The 22,619-nt window shown below is 35.6% G+C and overlaps 1 protein-coding gene across 2 annotated transcripts in view; it reads left to right on the top strand.

The window, feature by feature from the left end:
- The first annotated feature begins 6,665 nt into the window (after positions 1–6,665).
- The window catches only part of LOC128989946 (ankyrin repeat domain-containing protein 6-like), a 68,878-nt gene continuing 52,924 nt past the window's right edge, over positions 6,666–22,619 (top strand). For both annotated transcript variants that reach the window (XM_054412113.1, XM_054412112.1), the window contains exon 1: positions 6,666–6,882. The gene's annotated coding sequence lies outside the window, so the exon portion shown is untranslated. The remainder of the gene's footprint in view (positions 6,883–22,619) is intronic.

The raw sequence follows: 22,619 nt of genomic DNA, 5'->3' as shown, positions 1-22,619 counted from the left end.
TAGTGTAAATACTCTTTCTTGTACATTTTATAAATGTATTAATTTTTATTAAAATGAAACCATTATTTGTCTTACATTGTTCTATATTTCAATCCTCTACAAATTTGTTTTCCATCATTTACTCTCTTAATGATTTTTGATGGCGAGTTAAATAGGTTTAATGACCTCTCAAATCTTAAAACAAGTTTATAGTGTGGTATTTGTTACGTTTCAAAAGCAAAGAGTTCAGTTTAAGCAAGCTTTGGAATTGATTGCCAGTCGATTAAGCTAACGTCCCAAGTTTTAGCTGCATAGTTGCCTCAAAGGCATATATTTAAAAATAAAATGAAGACTATGAGTAAAGCTCCACACTACACATGATTCGGCATATACTTAGGGAATATTGCTCATTATATTTTATTTTATTAGAGGTAGCTCGTATCATATTAATTGTCCAACACTAGCCAAACGATCAAACACCTCTTCCCTCAATCCTCTTGTCAAACGCATGCAACACACTGTTTGTTTTGTGATGATTTACCTCGTACTTTCTTGTATGAACAAAGCTTAAAAGTACAACTGATCCGCTAGCCTCAGCAAACAAATTTAGTGGGTGCACAGAGTAAGGTACAGAGGAAACATCCAGAATGGCACACTTAAGTGGTTTCCATCATTAGTGCTGGTGTCTAGGGCAAAGTTCAACTCCCCCCCCCCCTCAGCCATCATGTTAAAGGTGGAGGAAGATTCTGTGCCCTGTGCGATATGAGATTCCACACAGTGCTCGCCGCTAGGACTCTTCCTTGCTTGTCACAAGTATTATTCCTGCACAACATACTTAAGCTGAAAGCGCGTGGTCAACCGATAAGCACGATTCCTCTGTAGCTTACTTCTTTGTGCAACAAATTAAGTTACATCCATTCCCTTTGTCGCACGTTGTGGGTGAAGCAACATATAAAATCAGTTTAGTTCACTGTGAAACTAGAAAGCCAGATGCTACACTGTTTACACATAGGTTCAGCTGGTGTTAACTTTGTTAACACAAACACAACAATGGGGGAGCGAGCTGGTCCAGTGGTTAGAGCGTGGAACTTCAGTCCCGGGTTAAAATCCCCCAAATCACCTATGGATTTTATTTAACTGATGTTGCCGCAACCCCTAAGTCTAGCCTGAAGTAATGTAAAAATCACTCCCAGGCTCGTGCCTAGCGTCCTAGGAAAAAAACAAATCTACAATAACATGTTAGTGTTATTAAGGGGTATTAACCTTTATTTTAGATGTAAATAGAAAGGATTCGTTAATGTTGAGAGCCGGCAACAGAGTTTTACTTAGTTATGAAATGAATATTTAATAAGAAAACTTAAAAGGCTTTTAGCCGGTGTCCTAACTAAAACTCTACAGACATTATTTTAGTACGCATCTATATATGATGCAATAATGTAATCCCAACAAATAGCCAATGTAAGCTAGTAACGAGACCAAGGTTAGTTTTGGTTTGTTTAATTTATTTTATGTATTCTACATTTCTATTTGCTCTACTCCCTGAAGATGCCAGACACTTGGCAAAAACACAACAAACCTGCTTTTTTTAAATTTTTTAATGGACACTGACATATTTAACATTTCTTGTAATTAAACAGGTCATTGATCAAGTTATATATGCTAGCTTATAAAGGGACCACAACAGTTAGTGATGGGACAACCGATTGAATTTAACAACCAATTGATCAATCGGTTGTTTTTTTTGTTCAGTCGGTTTTTTCAGTTGAATGAAAAACCGAATGAAAACAGTTGCGTACATACTATTCGGACTGATGACTGTTTCCAGTCTCTTTAAACACCGAATGAAACCAGTTGAAAGCATAGTATTAGACTAAATGAATGTTTTCCAGTTCAAACTGTTTTCAACCGTATAAAATAAACTACTATTGTTCTTATGCCTTTTTCCAGTCTATGTTCAAATGATTTCAGTCTTAAAACTGAATTCAGTCGAATCAGTCGTTCAAAAATTCAACCGATTGTAAAAACTATAACCGATTGAATCCGTTTTTTACCAACAATCGATTGAATCGGTTGTTCCCATCACTAACAACAGTTGCTCTTCCATGTTGATCTCAACTGAGAAGAGGCCAACAAATAATTGCGAAGGAAGTTGGGGCAAAAAATCTTTGAGTATGGACAGAACATCAATGTACAATTTATCACTCAGATTTTTTTTTTATGCAAACAGATCGCTGTGATATGTTGTAGCAAGTACAGTAGATTAGATGGGGCTTTGGCTTTAGTCTGCCGAACCTTTGATTGCACACAATCAAAGTTTACAACAGCTAATTTTTACTCCCTAAGAACTAAAAGGGCATTTTAAAAGAGCTACTTTTCAACCTGCAAAGCATGCATTAATCTATAGGCTGTTTTCCTGCAGTATGAGGAATAAGTATATTTATTTTGCTGGTTTGTTTTGTAAAACCATAACGGTAGCAACGGGGTTTGAGGCAATTCCAATTCCTGGAATTCAACTTACAGTAGGACTAGTTAACGGATTACTCAAAACAAAGTTATAGATGCGCCGCGCTGTTTAATAAATACCTAACACGGTATTGGATGAAAAGGATGCAAACTACTAGTATTTAACTACTAGTAGTACTATCATGAGGATCTCAGACAATGTCCTACTCAAAACACAGTAGTCTGAAGTTTCACTTTATCTCCGCTAGAATGCGTGCAGTGTCATGATCGCTGAAATATTGTTTGTGCTTCGTGCTTGTACAGTACATGTAGACTTGAGACTTGTGTGCTTGTAGACCTTGCTATCTCTGGGGTGACGACTACCTAATAAAACTCGGCCGGATTCCAGGAATAAGCCTTGAAACGGTTTTATGTCTTCATCTTCTCCCATCGTGCTTCACAGTTTAGTTTCGTTCTGTATTCCAACATACGAATTATCGTTTGTTTGAGTCTTACTGTTCTTTACTCCATCGGAAAATAAAAAAGAAAAATAGAGAAACGTATAAGTTTGTTTTGTCATACCACCACAGACAATAGACCATCTCACGGTACTTTTAATTTGGATTGCCTAAACAAACACCCTATTGGTCTACGTTTCTATGTTTACTACGGATCCAGTTTCCTTAAATTTGTGCATGTCAATAAAGTTGATTTATTAGGTAATGGAATTACACCTGGAAACTTAATTTTAAACCTTTTTTGTCATAAAACCAATAATTTATTTTTAACGTGTTCTCACTTTTTGAGCTTGGTGATACACCTCTTTGAGTCGTATTTACAATGAATTCCCAATTATTACACTAAACCGCATGGATAGATGTGCAACAGTAATAATAGAGATCGATGACAACAATACATTATCAGCTGATCGGCAATGAAGTAAATAAATAATGAATACAATAATATTAGCTGGTTTTGTCATTAAATTGTGTCTCACAGTACTTTGATTTGGGTTGTGTTAAAAAATACGCAGAGGATACGCGTCCGGTAACCGGACGTGGATTAGGCGTCCGGCAATTACTGTCATAACCTAACCTAACCAACCAAACTTGCTGATAGTGAAAAAAATCAAATGAAGGTTCAATTCTCATCATAACATAAAATTATAAATGCCAAAAATTCTAACAAAATATGTACAGTTAAGAAGAAATTACATTCAAAGAAAAATCTGTGACAAAAAGTTAAAGCTACCGATAGGTTTCGAACCGGGGATCTCTCGCATGTCAGTCGAGCACTCTATCCACTACACCACGAACACTGATGGCTGAACATCGTATCATTGTGGCAATGGCGTTCCGGGACCCCCTACCGGACGCCTAATCCACGTCTGGTTACCGGACGCCTAATCCACGTCCGGTTACCGGACGCGTATCCTCTGTGTAAAACATAAAACAATCCGTATTATTAGGTTATACAGGGTTAGGTCCAAATTTACTGTAATAACAAGAAATAAGTAGTAACCGCACTTTACATTCCGGACAGAAGACAGAAACGTACCTTTAAATCGCCTAAACCAGGCTAATGATTACAGTATTTGGGTCAAAACTAAGGAATCAAATATTAAATCTATATATATAATACATGAAGCCGTTTTTTGTTAACGCAACTCCTCCCTTATTTGTGGACCAATTTCAACGTTTAAGGTGTCAAATGATTCGTCTCAATATGTAGTTTTGCAATAAGGTTTTAGAAGTTTAAAATTCCTACTCTGAAGAGCGTGAGACCCTCTCAAAGGTCGGGTTTTCCCCATAAGAAATACATAGGAGAAATTTAAAAACCAAAAACAGCTGTTTATAAAAAGAAACGCATTAGCTTTTTGGGAGTAAATATTAATGTTTGTAATATTCAGTAGGTTAAGACCAAGTTAAACCGGTAATCAGTTTTGTAGGAAGAACAGAAAATGCCTCAAGTTCAAAGAAGAAATATTGAAAACGTGAGTAGGAGACAATTAATAGTAAGATATCTTATGCGTATGAGGAGAGTAGAAATAGAGAGGCCTCTAACAGACAACCATCCAGATACACATTCACTTGGTGATATGTATAATATTTGCCAGTTCTGCTATACATCGATGGTTCTGCTCAGCAACTCACTTTAGAAGTGAAAAAATGTACGAAGCACATAGTGTTGTCACGGTGGTAAAGTAAACTTGCCTAATGTCAGATCAAATGAATGCATGCAAGAAACGTTTACTTCTGACAATGACAAAACAAGATATTTCAAAACATTTAGTATAAACTATATTTAATGCCTTGACTATGATTAGTTCAAGTAGTAAGATTTTACCAAATCTTGGCGGACCTTATATCTTTATTGTAAACTTTTGTATTACTCGCTCTACTTCAATTGAGAAAAAACACAAATGGATTTTTTACTTCTAGGTTATGTTTCCAATTCCTAGGGAAAACTTATACAAGGTCTATTGAATGAATTTACCAACACAATCCAGACATTTCAAGTCAAAAATAAGAAGTTTCAACAACTCATTTGCTGTTGAAAGTTTTAGTGGCAATATTAGACCAAACATAAGGGAAGGAATTAGTGTTTAAGTATTCAACGATCAAGTTGTTACGGTCAAGTTTATTTTTATGTTTTAGGAAAGGCAAATAATATACGCTGTTCAAAAAGAGAATACGAAAATTGCTATCCAAATCGTATAGCTACAAGAGTTGTCCAACCTATTTCGACAAATGAATCCATACTTTCAAAACGTTGGGACAGGTATTTAGAGAAACTCCACTGAAAAACGTGAGACTGACAGACAACACGTTAAAATATGTTAACCAACTTTCAATGGTGTTGCTGCTTTAGCTAATTCAAAGCAGATTATGACAGTTAAGTTGGCGAAAAATGGACCACATGAAATGGTTGATATCACCTAACTTTTCAGGGTTCTCCACGAAGAAAATTTGCTTGATTAGGGGGATGTCTCAAAGAAATAAAATGACCCAACTTAAATTACTAAACACAGGTTATCAGTAGGCCTGAGGCAACAGTTTTCTTCAATTCCCAATTCTTGAAAAACTAAGTTGCAACATGTTAACTCGAATTAAAGCAGATCGTTTAGCATTCATTAGAAGTTATCAATTAAAACTGAGAGCAGAAATAATGTAGGTGAACCTTGACGACGCAAACAGAGATATTTAAAATTAGTTTCTAACAAGTGTTTAAACGACTCTAAGATGTAGCTACAATTACTCGAATTTAAGCATAAAGTTTTCATCGGCGTTATGTTTCATACTATGCGGCTCATTGAGCCGCACGGGTTCTCTAGTAGTATAATAATACACTTCGGCACTGAGAATGAGTACTAGGAGAAATAGTTATAGTGGAACATTTAGATTATTTGTTAAAAAGGAGCTCTTTACTTTAACGGTACAGTGTTAGCCCGGAAAGTTATCACGAAATTGATGGTGTATAAACCTACTCCATGAAATTCTACACGAATGTATGTTTCGTGGCTATCGGTCCAGCGGTGTCTGTGTTTATCACTGCCAAACAAAAATACAAACAAACCAACATCCTCTATTTTATTAGATTTAACATGATAGTTGGTATAATTTGTTTTGTAAGACGCTAGGCACGGCCCGGGATTGTTTTTCACATTACTTCAGGCTAGACCTAGGGGTTGCACCATTAACACTTAGATAAAACTCATAGATGATATGGCGGAATTTGAACCCGTGACCTCAGGGACTGAAGTCCAGCGATCTAACCACTAGCTCCCCTGTACATAGACTTAATTACACAAACCTTATTAAGTAATAATAATTAATAAAGCATACAATTTTAAAGTATCAATAAACTAAAAAAATTTTGACAAGAGAAAATGTAAACATAAAAATTGTAAAATACATAGATAGTAATAAATCAGGCCCGTAAGCTCGTAATCAAATAAATAATGGATGATTAAACTAAGGGATAGCCATATTGTGTGTTTAACTGTGACACGGTATTTACCTTTAAAATACCTTAGTAATTTTGAGTTAAAGAAACTAAAATGAATTTTTGTTTTGACGAAACTATTTAGATATCTTTTATATTTCATAATTTCAGCTTTTATTTTTACCGGTTAGATATTTCGTGTTGTGAGGTTGGTAGTTTGGACTGTAGGCGGCTCGGCGCTCTCTCTTCTGGCCGCTCGCTCGCTCAGCTCAGTTCTCGTCCTTTCCTCGTCCACACAGTGTCAGTTTTATTTAGTTGAGTTCGGAGCGTCTCAGAGTAAAGATATTGTTTATTGTGTTCGGTTGTGTTTGTGTTTTTGTCATCACCAAGTGTTACTCGTGTTGTGTACTGTGACATAAGTGTTTCTGTGTATGGATTGCCTCATTGTTGGAATTTCAGTCACACCGAACGTTAAAGTCATTGGATTCTCTTCTAAGTTGCTACTATGTAGAGCTGGTAAGTTTGTCATGTGTTTGTTTCTTTAGTAATGTTTAGCATATTTTTATTCACAATTGAATGTCTGATAAGTTTAAAGTTATTCACAACAAAGACGTACTAGAATCCCAGTTAACTCAGAATAACTTGTAACTGAATTTTTATTTTATAAAACATACAGTATGTTACGCATTTAGTGATAAAGCTGAGGGGGAAAACATCCAGACAAATCTTGTTATTGTTTTTTTATTGTTATTGCTATTTTATTGTTCATAAATATTGTTATTGCTATTTTCAAAACATAAACACATTCACGCCAATCTGATTGTTATTTTTGTGGTACCAAAACATTCTTTATTTTTATCGTCTTTACAGGTTGGAGTTCATAATATTATGTATAATCAATTTCAATTAAGCTAAACACACTCCCGCATATTATGTTCATCATTTTATAGATCTATATATTATGCATGACAATTTTAAAGTACTTTTTTGTCTGATAAAGCCTGAGTTTGTTAATGCACTCACTTTAGTTACAAGTTATTTTACTAACTTTAAAATAATTAGACCAAATTCAAATATGCAAACTATTTTAAACCTACTGTTTCTCCTTTCGTATTGTTATGTTATACTGTTTACAAAAAGCAAAGAGCGCACTGTAAAATTCACGCTAAAAAAGACATAAAATGTAATGTACATTGCTCACTAAAAACAGACTTTACATTAAAATGATATGTATACATTGTAATTTTGTCCACGTTATTTGTGCTTTTGTTGTAACATTCTACAATAAAGTATTATTCAAATGAATTGAATGAAATACAATAGTAATAGTATGCATAAAATAAAGAAAAAGGTCGTGCAGGAACTGTGGATAATCAATTATAAATCTCATTAAATTTCCTTAAATTTAAATGTCATTAAATTTTTTAATAGGTAGCAGAGTTTGATTGTATTCATTGGTTGTTTGATAGTATTAGCCTACGATTGAATTTTGGATCCACAATCTAAGATATTACTATTCTGTAATATATTTTCTCCACTCCACCGACGGTCTATTTTTATTTTCTCTAATTACCTATTCATCTTAGAATCTCGACCGCAAGCCTCCCTTCAGCAACAGTGACAATAAAAATCTTGCAATATATGAATACTGCCTTCAGAATCGCCTGCTTGTTTTAAAACTTTAATTGAGTGTTGAGCAAGGCAGTGTCCGGATTCGTCGATAAGGTTGGGTTAATGCACACAGGACATTAACGCACAGGACAAGTTCCTCCAACCTTGGATGTATCCTTTCCAATGACTTCGGCATCTTCGCGAATTGAGCAACACCAACAATTAAAATGATAGTAATGATCACCTGTGTCAGATTGGACTCACCTTGAAATATTCTAAAACTCTAGAACGTGCAGTACCTTTATGCTAATTATCAAAGTTACTTATAAAATTACACAACAATTATTACCATTAATGGTCCCCTCTGGACTTCCGATGCCCGTTCTGATATCAGTTACAGTATATGCGTAGTGTGTCTTATATTGAGGATTTCATCATGGGAACAATTGGAATGATTCGTACTACCAATCAACAATAACAAAAAATAAATTAGTCTAACATAATTCGGAACACACTGTAGACAGGAAACGAATGGCGCGCAGGTGTGTAACAAATGGTGCGTATCCGTGCAACGAGCACATCTTGTATTAAATGTTGTGGCGAGAGAAAGCTCCCGTAATATAAATTTGATAACAAATGGACACCTAGAGTGTCTGTTAAAAATGGTATTTCAATGCAAATTGTAATTGTAAGACTTATGTGAATCAATACAGTTTATCAATATCAATAGGACCTACTGTTGTATTATAGTGTCCTTAAACGCAACTAAAAATGGTAAAAACTATAGGCTACGTTAAAATGTCATCAATTATAAGGCGTTGTATTATTTATCTGGTTAGTTCATAGTCATAGAGTAGGATCTGGATAGGTGTATTGCAATACTCTAGTCACAGAGAAGTAATTTTTATATCTCTAGCTCTAGTTTAGTTAATGTACATTGCTATTTCTCAGCCTTGCCAACACTAGATAGGCAATATGAATGTAACGTCCATTTTGCCAATCGTTCCCCGCAGGCTCTCGCACTAGAATCGAGTCATGTAAGCTAATTTGTTCGATTCAATATGTATGATTCTCTCGATTAAATTTGAACTATTTTTTAAAATCATTAAAATAGTCAATTTCATCACAATTACATTTTAGTGAGTTGATTTATAATTTTATCAACAGTTATCATTTTGCACGGTTTAAAGTTACGGTACAAACGAACTATATATAGTCAAGTAGTTTTTTTTTTATATTGGCAGTTGTTTCTAATGGGTTTACTCCTTGTACTTTTGTTTCGAGTTACTCATTTAGTAATCGACTATCTTTTTTACTTGGGTAACAATATATTTTCCACCATTTGATTAAATGCAAGTAAAATACATTTTACATTCAAAAATACATATTTTCCTTGTCCAAATAGGTACTGCAATACATTATCGACTTTTTATGCTGCAAGAAGACTTATTTTTTATAATTCTGCTAACCTATTTTTTCTATATCTACGCCAGTGGACATTTACTAAAGTTTGTTTTTTTTTTGTTCCATGACCGGTAATGATGTATGCGTTGACTAAATATTACTCTACTATTTAGGACACATTGTACTATGTGTGCTTTACCCTTTAAATACTATATGACAAGCAGCATCTTACAACAACTCGTTGTATTTGGTAGTAACAGTTTTGAAGTTGATAAAATATCAAGAAATAAAAATTCAACCTCTACAGTCGTTTTCTACATACTGGACAAAAACATACCTTTAAACTGTTTCCAGTTAACCCATTTAGCTAATATACCTATAGGAGTACGTCTAAGCTAAGCCAAAGACAAAATGCAAGTCAAATACAGGATCTGATCCATTTACAAACAGTGACCTATTCAATAGAATTACATGTATTTAAGCACGATGGTCTCACCACAATCCCAATAATACAAAGGTACAAAAAGTCACAAAACAGTGCCTGAAGAGAAAAAACACCTGATAAACAGAAAACAGTACTTTACGTCTTATCATACGCCCCTCATTGATGTTGTGTCGTAGTTGTGTTGTAGACAGTTGTTGTGGTGGTAGACCTGCTGTAGCGAGGAAGGGGGGGGGGTTGAAGGGGGGCTAATGAATGTGTTGTCCCTCAGATTTATTGACGCCTACATTGACAGATTTACAAGTCTCGACACTGGACGAGTTGTATAGGACTCGCGACTACAACACAACACGCTGTGACGACGGACCTTACTGGGAATAGCCAAACGGCCAAACTCGCCAAAGAGTCACGAGGTTTTTAGGGTTTATAGTTTTTAGCCATGTTTACGCTAGTGCTAGATAGAACAAAGCACACGAAAGAGGTACGATAAAATTTGATGCAAGCTGCCGAATCTCCTCTAGTAGGAGCTAAAACATTTTGCCTATCGTTCAACATTTAAAATCTATCAAGAACGTATAACAATTAGGCTAATGGAAAATCGATCCGATAACAAAACGCAAAAGCCACCCAAGAGTTAATTGGTTTGAGGTACAAAAGAAATCCCTTTAAGCTGCACCATCATTACTAACAAAAATAACAATTCTTGTTTTCTAAAAAAACTCCAACAAAATCATTCTGCACCGATATCCTTGGATATTCGCGCCTCAGCAGCCACGGAGCGGAGACTGCGGGCGCGGCCAGCATAACCATTGTCCGATAAATATCCCTGGATTATAGATTAAACCGGGATTCAATAAAGCGAGACCGGTCGAGGTAATATTGTTGTTGGAAGAGATAGGTTGGCAATAGTGAGGATTCCGGTTGGCGGCGTGGCCAGCATTGTAATGCGGGTAGGCTAGGCGTGCCAGCCATGCCTGCCTCAGCACTGCATAGTCTGTCTGCCTGCCTCAGTATAGCATAATCTGCCTGCCTGCCTTGCCTACCATCACAGCGCCGGACACTAGCCGCAGGAATGTTGTTAAACGCCTGAACGTCTTCATGTGTAACGAGAAAAACAAGGTTGATAGAGTTGGAGAAAAATAAACAGCTTCTGTGGTAGTGGTAGGACTGCTCTGGATGATATATGGGATAACTATCGGACTTGGATACTGTCTGGTTCCCTGATGGCTTTGAAGTTTCTCCGCTAACAAAATTGAAGTTGTACGTTTCAGGGTTTCAGCCCACAGCGTTATGCCAAAGGGAATGGATGTCACTTTATTTGTGAATGGCAGTGATCGGATACCTAAGCCTCACCACTATACTTATTTAAATGACGATCCAGCTAGGGCTTGGCGTATCTTGGTATAAATAAAATATGAGTTTGGTACGAGTGAGAAGTCACCATCTAGATCCTTATTTACGATAGTTGATTTAAAGCACTATGATCAAGAATGGTCGGGGTATTTATTGATAAAATATTTATAACATTTTACACAAGTTTTACCGGTCTGCAACCGTCATAGCCACAGTCACTGTCCTATACTTCGTCTTTCGAGATATAAACCGTCCAACCAACCAAGTAAATTCCTCGGTAAAGACACCAAATGCCATATCAGGGTGTTGTCCTACAACAGTAGCCAAATAAAAATCTGGCTACTAATGTTGTTCCTATTGTACTACGACCAAGGAAAGGTTTTGCCTGGGATTGGGCACCTAGATTTTGTACATAGCACTAAGGAAGTGCAAAAGAAAACTCAAATAATTCAAACTTTTCTCAATACTGTACCTAACAACACGTAACATGGACGAAAAGTCTGGTGGACGAAAAACACGAAACTGCAACCGTAAGCAGGCGGGCTAGAGTAATTTGTGAAATGACTGAACTCTTGTGTATTTTGTCAGGAAATGGAAGTTTAAAAAGGAAACGAAGAAGGTTGTTTTGGGAGAACAGTTGTTTTGTGTCCCCTTTTCTGCCAAACAGGGTCCATTGTGACCAATTGTAAATCCTGGACCACACAGAAATATAATCATTGATAACTAGTATTTTGTCCGTCAAAAGTACACAAATTAAGATAAAATTGTCCTAATTGGATTCACGTTTTCTGAAAAGTGATTAGTGGTTTGAAAACAAATCCCAAAACAACTTCTCTTGAACGTTGTCAAGAGATGAGTCTCTCCAAGGTGTTTAGAACGAAGGAGGAGTTGCGTTGTCGGTAACCCCTCATTAATGTAGCAAAGGTAAATAACTCCAGTAGTAATATGTACCTTTCACTTAGCTGACACACTATGCTTTGAATAGCCAAGTAATTGCTGAGAAGAATCCAATAATTGGTCAGTATATCTGTGGTGGCAGTGGTCGCGCCATGGAATAGCTGTTGTCGTCCACCACAGTTTTTTACCACGCTGTAATCAGCTGTTTTCAAAACGTAATTTGATGACTAAAATAGGGGTTGCAGGTCTAGCAAACACTACTGTTGGTCATGCGGGTAGATTTTTAACTTATTCAGTGAAAACCATACTTACCCGTAACCATAATACATTTATTACAACTTTCAACCATAGACTAACGACATCTAAACTATCTGTGTGGTTGTAGTTGATATGAAACCATAACAATTAACACATTGTATTGTACCATCAAAATTTACTATTTAGGTAGGGGTTAACAGTTTAAGCGGACCAAGAGTTTTTGAACTTCCGAATGTTGTAAGTTATTGACTTTAACTTTATAATTTCCACCTCGGTCGATGGTGTTTAGAACTCTCGATATTTAAAAGTTTTGGTTAAGTTTAACCTATCAAGACATGAATAGTCTAGAATATAGAGCTTGCAAAATGCCACTTTCAGTTCTTGGTTCTAAAGAACTATTTTATAATCACTAAACTTAAGTTATCTGAACTATAGTTGCATCTGCAAAATCGGTCCATTCAGTACTATTTCCACTAACACTGGGTAAAGATATTTCTAGCATGTTATTTCATATTAATTCAAATAAAACATTTTCACTGAACGTGGAAGCGTTTTATATCATGTAGTTAGTTCCTACAGCTACTGTAATGCGGAAGCCAAACGATTAGTAGCTTATACAGAAGTCTTTCACAATAATGGTATTATACCCAACTTCCTTCCCGGTGTTCTTTGAGTCGACTTCGTCTTTTATCCGTCTATTGTTTAGTAGTTTTCTCGTACATGACGTGTATTGTTCTAAGTCGTTTATTATTCCATCAGCATTGTCCTTTATCGTGACGGTTCTTTATTAGAATGTTAGCAGGAAAGACATAACGTGCTATTGTAATGAGCATTGAAATAATTGAGCTCGTTTGCTAAGACTGGACTGTTGGAGTGTCGTGTAATTTGCACGCTGAATACAGTGTGTCACTAAAGTCCCGGAACGGTTTAGCACATAACCATTATTAATAAAACAATTGAAATTGGTATACTAACTATACTAATTAAAATCCACCTTTTGAATTAACCATCATTTTATTTCTCACAAGGGAGACGGTCAACAAGGAGTAAGTAGAAAATCTTTAATGTGAGTAAAATTAAATGTAAGGAAAATCTTAAATTTATGGTTGCAAATTAAAGGTCATAATTGGTAAAAAAGTATGCCGCAAATACGATCTCAAAACTTGACTGTATCCAAAATGGCACAGTTTTTAAGTTTTTCGTTTAGTTGTCAAATCCCATTGTTGTCAATGTTTATTCCTATTCCAACTGTATCAGCTGTTTTCTTTGTGTATTTACACCAACAAGTTTGTATAACTTATTTTCATATATATTTTTGGGCGCATCATAGGATAGAGTCTTGTCATCAACTTAAGAACTTTTGATACCGAAGTTGACACCCCATCTTAGACCAGCTATATTTAACTTATATTAACTTATATTTAACCACTTACAAAGCTTCATTCAAGTTTTACCACAGACTAACCAACACAAGTAGACTTCTCATCCCATTGTGAATTTTGAAGCTCGTTTTTCGTATCAAGTTCATGTACGGTGACACTGGTCGCTAGTGTCGATGAAATTTTATTTCCATTATTTTAAGGTCAATTTCATGATTTGTGCTTTACTGTTTGTTTATACAACTAGGGGACGGTTATTGTTTATAACTAGACAGTTTTATTCGGTTAAACGAGGTTTTAAATTACTAACTTCACAAGAAACAAATTGTAAACAAAACACGACCCCTACAGTGCACCGGACAGAACCAACAATAAAATTAGCTCCAGCTAAGCTATTAGGGATGAGAAAATACCATGAGGTAGTATGTTTTGTCTATAGTTTCAACTTCAGTACTACCATTGACTATGTATAAGTTTACTATAGTATGGTACTTCTCATAGTAAAAACAGCGACAGCGTCATCTACGATTTTAAAATTGACGATTGTAAAATCGACTACAAATTTTTTTCCTAGGAATTTTATGTCTAGTTCTATACATAGTCAAATGGATTAGACATATTTGCGTCTTTGGTCCTGTTTAGACGTCCTTGACTATCGGATGGAGGCTAGCTGCCTCTGGTGGTCTGCCGTTCTATCGCTGGAGGTCAAACTGCCCACTGTAGTCTATCGTAGACCTTGTAGTCTTCAGAACGGACAGTCCACATTTGACCCACATTTTATTATTAGGAGGAAAGAAAAAGTTAACCATTCTACGCAGCAATGTTCGTTTTACATAATTGGATACGATATTTTGTTGTGAGTATGGTTCACTGGGGACATTTTACATGAACGGTTAGTAAAATCACACGTTTCACAACGGTTTGGTTCCTTTCATAAAGTTAGATCCCTTTTCAGGTGGACCTTCCCTCCTACAGACGGATCTGTTGCAATAATCCTTTACATGATATAATCTTATTACTTACTTTTAAACGATATCCAGCTATGTCATTTAAATGTGGCATTTTGCAAGAGCTCAACAAATGTTCTTTAGTTGTGCCAACCCCAAGTCAGGTAGGGGTGAGTTGCCGGCAGAAGGAATGTCCTTGTTTACGTGTCATCCTAACTTAACCTAAACTAACCTGACCTTACCTAAGGACCTTACCTAACATAACCTAACTAACCTATATAGCCGATAAAAACCTAACCTAACCTACTCAATTATTATACAGTAAAAGAGGGCAGCAACTTGGTGCAGTTAATAAACTATCGGGTGGCTCCCTGGAGTAGTTGGCGCAATTCAGGAATACCCGACTACCTGACATATCCTTTTGCTGTTTCGTTGCCTACTCATTAAGGTAAACTACTGTACGTATACTATGTTTTTCAGGAGTCCTCTTTGATTGAACAACGGTATAGTTGTTTTAATCAATTTATTCATAGGTTAATTCACACTCATGACGCATTCTCTCTTCAATCAACTCATTAACTGATAATTCTCCTTCATAAATACTAACCCACTGTATGTGATGAGCGCAACGTATAATTCGTAAGTGTCAACCCATATGTGAATAAATTATCCAAGAGATAACGTAATTAGTGTCACTGTATTGTTCGAAGTAATTTGTTTACGATGTTTAAATTAGACTTCAATTTTAAAGTTAAACCTATAGTCATTGAATTAAAAGATTTTCCAGTGTGTAATCTTACTGCTGCTGATTGCAAAAGCTACCACTGATCTAAAAGCTATCACTATACTCGGTTCACAATAGTTAGGCAGTTTAATGGGAAGTTCCCTACCACATTTTGTACTTAATGTGTGTTGCTAAATCGGTCATTGAGCTATTATTTTAAACTGAGTGGAGTGGAGGGTATAGATTTATTCCCCTTAAATCGCCTAAATATTGTGATCGAGTATAGTAGAAAAATTACAATAGCATTATGTTCGTTTTTAGACTACATCTTTCAATTTCATTTCAGATTACGACAATAGCTACGACAAAAATAACTCTATAACTTGACCGAAGATTAATTTTACTGTACTATTATGTTCCAACAGCCATGGGTGTAGTCACCGATTACCCAACGACCAATCATAAGTTACGAACCACAAGTGTTTAGGCGCCGGCAACATGTAGACCGCGAACCGTAGCGAATGTAAAAACATGGTGATGCGGTCCAGAATGTGGCAAACAGGGAACCGGATTAGAGACGGTGTAAGTCGTCCAACAGAGGTGTTGTGTGTGAGTGTGTGCGTGTACAAGTTGGGTGCTTTCCCCAGCCGCTTGTCAATTACTGGAGAAGCCTTCATTAGAAACAGCTGATTAGTTCTGAGACTCAATTCGGAACCGATCCGATCCGGTCGGAACTGGGTTAGTCGGAGAATTATTCCGGAATGCTGAGAGTTTTCTGATCGTTGTGCAAGGTTTTTTCTATACTTCAATTTAAATGCAAATGGGGTAGCTTGAAACATACTTTGTAGTTGGTTGTTGTGTGCTTTCAACTATTACCACCAGCTTTGAAAATGCATTGTTATCAAAAGTAGTGTTTCGAGATCTCTCTTTGTTGCTCAACAAATGTTAATTTACACGATGTTATCAGATACAAATATTTTAGAACCATTTAACAGTTTAACGAGAGGTCTCAACATATGCTGAGAATTTGAACCTTATCTGAATTTGAAGAAAAGTATTTCACTACACTAAGTAATACATTCAAGTTCTGTTTTTAAAATGAGTAATACATGTGTATATATAAAACAGACGAAAACCACTATACTCTTTCTTGTCCTCTTCCCGTTGCAAAGCACGTCCAGCTCGTAACTTATATCAGGCGAACTGTCCGGAAAGAAAAATGTTAAATTTTATCACACAACAAACCGCATACTTAGACATCCGGCGTTCTCCTGAAATAACCATCATTACCGAGCCAAACTATTTTCCCATCCTCTTCAAACACTTGAATGCATTCACACAACGTAGAAAGTTCCCACCGATGGCGACGATATGTGAAGGGGCGACAAACGTAAAAACAAGAGGAGGAGAAGCGGTTGCACAAGGTGAAAGTATTGAGGAAAGCTGCTATTGGTCGACGACGGCTTGAACAATACCAGAGGTCTGATGCCCATCGGGTCAACAGTTCACCCAGATTGCACCCAGACTAGGGAAATCTCATTGAACAATCAGTGGGAGAAATCTGAATGATTGATGAAATGAACTGATGCTATGAGTGGGACGTGCTCGTGCGTTTCTATTTGATTTCCAATCTTTTCAAAATTACATACTAATTAGTTTGGAGTCTGTTAAGTTATTGTTCTCCCGACCGTTCAAGTCTCCTCTCACGAAGATTGTATTCTCGTCTTACTCGTGGATGTCTTCTCATTTTGTTTTCAAACGTTTTGGTTAATTAATGACTCTTTGAGTAATACGAAACCACAATATGGTTGGTAAAAAAGGAATACTTACTTATTGGTCAGGATATGTTTCTGTTTGTACTCACCCTGCTAGAGGAAGGTAATGTTTTGTAACAAATGTTACTTTTGTATTACCGACCACACCTAATAGTTATAAGCTAACCTAACCCAAGGGTGGACTATGTTTAGGTTAGTTTAGGTCAGGAAGATTTTGTTATTTAAACTAATTAAAATCTTATTTGGAAGTCGATTTATCGGTGTGGTTGGTATAATACCAAAGTACCTAAAAAAAATACTACCGACAAGTTAAAATAAGCAAGTGTAAGTATCCTAAAGTAATTGTATCCCATAAAGAAATTGTTAAAATATTTCATATTTATTTTGATTATTTTATTACAAAACTGTATAGGTTGTAGAGAAGACTCATCCTAAACAAGCTTACGTAGTAAATTCTTCACAACAAGATTTCCGTGAAAATGTTGAAAAAAATATATCATCATTGATATAGAATCATAATTAGAATAAAGTTTTAATTAGAAGCAAAGTGCAAATTAATACAAATATCTCCAATTTAGCGTGGCATTTTAGAGTTTGCAGTATTAACTGTTTTTCCAGCAGTAAACTAAACATGAATACAATTAATTCTTGTATAAGGGGCACGTTAATTTGTTCGAGTAGTAACATAAGGTTTCTTAAATTACGATATCTAGTTACTGCACACCGTAAAATGCTTACGTTGCTTAAGCAAAATCTTAAGCAAAAATTATACCTAATTTAAAATTTAAAATAATTGCAAATGTCCTGAGTGTTAAATTTGGTGTGTGTGTGTGTGTGTGCAACTGTGCCATAACAGTCAGTTAATACCCACTCAATACTCTCTGGTCGAATTACACAAGAAGCCTCACAGTAAACGTCTCCCTCCTTAGTATCCGGTTCCAACCGGGATTATCCAAGATATCTTTCATCCTGTTAGTATTACTACATTACAGTATATCCAAACTAATTGAATAAACTGTTACATATCCGTTAAAAACAATAAAATACATAGGTCGAACAAGTTATCGCTCGTGATTGTGTAAATGTATAAGTTTCGAACGTGTTTATCTCATATTCAGTAAAATTATTGACTATTGATAACTAGAAATTTCATCTATCCCCATGTTAAAGCTGTCACCAGTTTTTTTGTTCAAAATCGTTGTAGCTGATTTGAGTCACCGACAGATTGTGATCATTATACATTTTTGTCGAATATACAAACTGTTTTACCAAGTCAAACTTATTGAGTGACTTATTGTAAGCTATAGCAAGCTTCCCATCAAATACGTCAGCAACAACAGATAAGGTAGAAAATAGAATTTTAGACACTAACGCATTCTGTGACTGACTCACACAACCTATGTTCTTTTTAAATAAAAAATTGGTGACTCCTGGTCCATATTTGGGATGTCTACTTTAGTACTGTATTCAATAGTCAATGGTCAAATGATACAAAACACACTGTATCCAAAACTATTAATAACCCTTAGGCCTCTGCTATCTTTTTGTAGAAAACAACTTTGTACATGAAGCCTATTCAACACTCCTGATGATTTGTGCTCGTGTCACAAGTTTATGTCGTAATGTGCCTCAGACATAATCTCGTAGAATCTCACCACGTCTCGCACTTGTCGAGATCTCGTAAAGCAGCCGCGGGTCTACAGACCCATATGTGCAAGTAAGCGTACCATCCTACTGTCCGCTCCTGCTTATGTTGATTACAACAAACGATAAGCTTGTGAAAGTTGTCGTGACAATAAACAAATGTTGCCTATAACTACATTAAAAAATAATTAGCCCATCAAACTCAAACTTTGAAGTACTGTAATAGCAATAACGTTATTTATTTTACCTACGACAGTTTTTTTAAAGTAGGCCTAGACTTTTCAGTCCAGTTCTTAGAATTGAAAAGTTTCTCATAAACAACATTGTTTACTTTCATAACATCATAGTTTACTTTCATAACAGCATAGTTTTACTCATAACAATACGGGTAACGGACTAATGAGGTTCAAGGATTGAGAGAGGAGAAGCAAAATTGTAATGATTCGAAATTCAACTAATCAGCTGTTCAGGCCAATTTAATTGTTGAGTGGTGCAATTAATTAGTGTTTGGTAATGTTTCGTTGCATCACTGTCAGTGACAATGCGATGTTATAAAAGAAAACATAACCTCTCTTAGAAGTTATGAGTAGTGATTTTAATTAAAACACTGTCGTAGGTGAAGCAGTGTACGCGACTCGCGTAAATAATGTTAACAACTGTTGAACAAATAGGCTATGCTTAATATATTTTTTCGGAAGTGTGTTTGTTGATTTGGTTGATAACATTAGAGTGGTACTTAAAAGCACTTCAAAGTACTATAGCCTTCGTTTTAAAGAAATGTATAAAGTTAATATAGTACGATAACAGTATGTATCAGTGGAGAATTATCTACAAATCGTTCTTGAATAATTAAATCATGTAGTTTATTTGTTCATGTAATTGGTTTGATTTTCGCTCTAATTTTTCCTTGCGTTCTTAATGTTTATGTAATCAATGTACAATTTTAATATTTTGTGTACGTGAGGAGTCTATTAAGTTAAACATTTTCCTTTTTGTTCTTCTTTACTGTCTCAACTGTATTTTTTAAGTCCAACTCAAAGCTACACGTTACCCATGTTACTTTCTATCTCACAACATTCTCACGACAACCATACCACTCTTGTAACCTTATAACGTGTCTAATCACTGTAATTTATTTCCCATCTTGTGGAGACAAATTGTACAACTACTAGAACAATTGTAGCAAGTTATTTCCTCTCAATAACTTCTCGATACAGACTCAGAAAAACGAGCCATTGGTTGTGTCTACAGTCAGGACTCCAGGATATACAGAAGAGAAACTGCGACCGGTCGGAACAGCTGAAAAACTAACACTTCTACTTTTCATGCAATGGGGAAATTATTCAACGCTATTATCATTCTGTGCAACAGTTTTTGTCTGAAAGGTTGACATTCATTGACATGGGAGCGAAGAAAGTAAACTGCATCTTTGTCAATAATTTATGTTCGTCATAATTTTATGACTTGTGTTGTTTTGTTTTCAGTAAAATGTGTGGGATTATTGTAGCATAACTTTTCTGGAAAAACGTAATTACTGCATATTAAATGAAGGATACAATTATTTATACAAATTCAAATGTTTTGATTGAAAATGTTTCATGAGCCGAGGAAAATTTAAGCATAAGATTTGGTTTAGTTGTGTAATCGAAGATTTAGATTTTCATGGCGGTTTAAGTGTTTTCCTAATTCTTGCTATTGGAATCGGTGCTACGGTGCTCTTACATGAGAGCAAATAGTAAGAAAGGAACATCTTTGTAAAGACAAATATCTCCTAGCTTATGTGGCTCACCATACATTAAAAGTACATAGAAAACGCACCAGATTGTGTGCGACGAAAAGTTTTCTTGCTGCGTCCAAATTCAGTAGTTTCAAACACAGTTGTTCACGTCCGATTTTATAAAAATATTATATAGTATATAGGTCATATTGCAGTACCGGCATACTAAATCAATGGTTTTATCCGTCACACAGTTTTATCACGTCCGATTTAATAATGTTATGATATATATATAATATAGGTCTTCTTGCATTATCCTAAGTCAATGGTATTATCTGTAAGTAGTGGAGAACTACCGGTTTTACCTCACTTTAGACACGTTTTTCCCATGTTATTCTTATGGGGATCATTTTTTGGCCACCAAATCTAAAATCCTGATCTTTGCCTAAATATCCCTATAAAATTGTCAAACCTTATTTCTTAGTTATTCCCCATAAATATATTCGATATTAAGCAAAAATAAAAAAAAAAACTAATTATTTTATTTATTGACCCATGCATGTGTATATGTATAGTAGTGTAAAAACGCTATTCACTGGAGGATCAGCAAGAGCAACTCCCAATTGTACCATAGCACCCTACCATGTGTACAGTTTATTGTGTATCTGTTTTGGTTTAAATTTATATATATACACACTATTCATTGAACCAGGAGCACATGCACCCCATCAACTGTCCCATAGTGTAGTAGTGTAAAAACGCTATTCACTGGAGGATGCGGTGCAACCCCCAATTGTACCATAGCACCCCATCATATGTGTACACGATATTTTACTCGAATGTTTTGGTTTTAATATATATATTTGATGGAGCAGGAGCAACACCGTGTTGAATTTCAATAATCAGATTGTCGCTGCCGTTTTATTTGAGGCGTGGGGTTTTTGGGCTAACTCCCCCCTCCCTCCCCCTCCCCTCTCACCGCTCCCCTCTGCCCCATGCACAATTGCTAGTACATCTACCATTCCCCTTTCCAGTTGATATATTATATTTCTATTTCAAAATCATGTATGTGCGTGGTTTGCACGCGAACTCGGCTCATGGCGTGGGCATGCTCCCGGCTCATGGTTGTTTCTTGCCTCTAGTGGTGACGTGGTGAAAACGTCACTCACTTGGGCTTGCTCCATGCTAGTCTTGGATCTGTTGAAGTAATTTTTACAAATTATTAATTTCTAGCTGAAAATTTTTAAAATTTCCAAAATTTTGAAATTTTCGAAAAGTCTATAAATAGAAGTGACACAAATTTTTTTTGTTATATATAAAAATGAGGCCCACCTGTCAACACTGCTCCGTGTCGCTCTCCACCAAAAGTAATATGATTCGTCACTATAAGGTAATTCATCAAATGAAGGTGAAACTGTGCAAAGTTTGTAATTTAATCTGTGATAGTAACATTGCTCTAAAATCACATATATTACAAAGTCACAAGAGTTGTAATTTCTGTAAAACAAATATTGTTGGACATTTCAAAAGACATGTTAATTCTTGCATGAAATGTCCATACACAATGATTAAATTTGTTGGTGAATCGATTAGAACTGACCTTGAAAATACTCTGAAGTCTTGTCCTCTACCAATAAAATGGACTTTAGTTAGGAGAATCAAATTTATAAAATATTCAATGGATCAAAATGGAAAATTAGTTAATGAGAAAGAATGTATTGCGGATTTTAGAAGCCTTACTACCTTAACTATTGAGAAGAGAGATTTAAAGCCTCAAATTGAAAATGCACTTTTAAAGATTGATGCTTCCATACACAAATATCAAGCCCAAGGCAGTGGATGGATATATGATCATACTAAATATTGGCAGTTGCATGTTTACAAGTATAAACCCCTAACTCCAAAGTCATATATCCCCACACCAAAAAGTATTCAATCAAAACATGCTGTTTTAAATATAAAGAATTCTGACAATAGATGCTTTCTTTGGTCGATTTTAGCAGCTTTACATCCAAGGAATGCAAACAATGCTGAAAGGGTTTCTAATTATGTACCCTATGAAAGTCAGTTGAATATGACAAACATAAAGTATCCTGTGAAAA

The sequence above is a fragment of the Macrosteles quadrilineatus genome, unplaced genomic scaffold (assembly GCF_028750875.1).
Source record: "Macrosteles quadrilineatus isolate MER2022 unplaced genomic scaffold, UCM_ALF_1.0 Scaffold_3__2_contigs__length_128488019, whole genome shotgun sequence".
In the NCBI taxonomy this organism is placed as follows: domain Eukaryota; kingdom Metazoa; phylum Arthropoda; class Insecta; order Hemiptera; family Cicadellidae; genus Macrosteles; species Macrosteles quadrilineatus.
This window is presented reverse-complemented; position numbering and strand designations above follow the sequence as displayed.